The sequence below is a fragment of the Neophocaena asiaeorientalis genome, unplaced genomic scaffold (assembly GCF_003031525.2).
Source record: "Neophocaena asiaeorientalis asiaeorientalis breed wild unplaced genomic scaffold, Neophocaena_asiaeorientalis_V1.1 scaffold740, whole genome shotgun sequence".
In the NCBI taxonomy this organism is placed as follows: Eukaryota; Metazoa; Chordata; class Mammalia; order Artiodactyla; family Phocoenidae; genus Neophocaena; species Neophocaena asiaeorientalis.
The window spans coordinates 251695-253827 of NW_020172184.1; positions in this window are offsets into that span (position 1 = coordinate 251695).

Consider the following 2133-nt stretch of genomic DNA (forward strand, 5'->3'; position numbering starts at 1 on the left):
TAAGATGAGGGAGAATGGGGGCAGTCGTTTTGGCGAAGAGGGTTGTTAGATTTAGAAGGTGAGAAAAGAAAGACTTCAGGGTGACCCCTAGATTTCTGGCATGAGCCATTGGGTGGATGGTGGTGCAATATCTTTAGGTAGGAAGGATGACAGACTTTAAAAATCATCTAGTCCAACCTCCTTGTTTTGGTTGATGAGAAACTGAAGCCCTGAGAAAATCGTCACCTTGCTGAATTGTGGGAGAGCCAAAACTTGATTCTCCTAATGGAAGAGTCAAGATTCTTGCCTCTTTCTACTCTGACGTTTTAATTTTTAAAAATCTCTGGAACGGGAAAATGATGTAAGTTTCTTAAAGACAAACTGTGCTATATAAGCTTTTGTACATTATGCTGCAGTGGGCAACTATTGTTTTATGCCCAAAACACCCCCTTTTATAGAATCTGTTCCTCTCCTTACCCCATGGTTTCCCCAGAAATCACCATGCTGCTACAATGTGATCCCACCTCTTGGACACAGTGGATTGTTTGAGGGATGGGCATCTGACCCAAGGGGGGAAAATTTCCTCTGCTCACTTACATGAGAAAGGGAGAAAAGATTATTCTAAACATTTAGTAAATGCCTGTTGACCTGAATTGAAGGAAGAGTGAAGCTTTCAGAAACCATAGATATAAAACTTTTTCAAAACATATGAATTAGGAGATGATTATTCCTACTTGAAGAAAAATTTTTGCTCTACCAGAAGATTGACTGTAATTTTGCTTTAAATAGCAATCTTTTGAGTGCATTCAAGCATTTGTTTATGATCATTAACTGCTTGACAGGCTGGGGTTGAGAGGAGAGCATTTTAAAGTTAAAGCATCAGAAAATACTTCCCATGAAATTCTCTTTCTGTGGGCCTGGAGCCTGAGCTCTATAAAGGCCTCTGTTTCCAAACAGTGAATTATAAACTATCAAATGGGTTAGCATCCATTATCAATATTGGCTAAATGATGCTAAATAAACTAGTGGTGCTTTGAATTGTGAGTTCATCTTAGTACGTTTCATAGGTCTCTATGTAAATGCTATTTAAAATATGGAGTCAATCAAAGACATTGTACGTGGGATACTTAGAAGACTGTGTATGTGTACATAAGACGATATGGTTACCAAATATGTATGGATAGAATCGAGGGTTGCTGATATTAGGGAATAAAATCCAAAAAAACTATCAATATATTTGTTATTGACGAGGTCTTCAGCAGAAAGATGCACATCAGTGTGTGTGGATGAGCTTCTGCCATACTGTAGGATAAGATGAAAATGCAGGTGGACACCAACCTACTGGGGCATAAGGCCAAAGTCAGATAACCCCTCTGGCATGTTTGATAAGCTTGCTTTTATTCTCCGAAGACAGGGTTGATAAGCGCTCATAACCAGATTAATGCTAGATAGCATTAAAAAAAAAAAAAAACGCTCAAACTGGAGCTGTCTGAAGAAGGAACAAAAATGAAGAAAGAAGAGGAGGAGAAGGATAAAAAAAGGGAAGAAGAAAGAAGAAATGATTACTTCATAAACATGTGTAGCTGCCCAGAGCTGTGGAACCTCCCTTCACTTTACCCTGCGTGGAATGGACCACCAATGCACTCAGGCACTTAGTAAGTAGCTTCTGAGTGAGTTCAAGAATAACAACTGAATGAATGTAATAATATTTCAATGATTTACATAGCTTGTTGGAGATGATAAATATTTAAATCTTTATATTGCATCAGTCATACATATGATAAGCCTCTTTTCTTAGCCTCGCAACAATTCCCTTATGTAGCAGTTGCAATGAAACCTATCTAATTTGGGCTTTGCTGACTGACCAGATCACTTTTCCTGGTAGTTTTGGTTTCCAGTGGTTTGGTGACAATATACGAATTTAAAGTAGTGTCTCAGCTTAGTGTCACTGGTATTTTAGTAAAAAAATAAAAAATAAAATTGTACACTCACTTCGTCTAAGTTTGACCGAAAGAGCTAACTATCCATGCCAGGATGAGCAGACATCTCTTTTTGCCCAGGACAGTCCTGGCTTCCGCCTGTTTTCCCGATGGACGGATTAGTAGCATCTTCTTTCACCCCTAAAAGTGTCCTGACTGGGAAAATACATTGTGT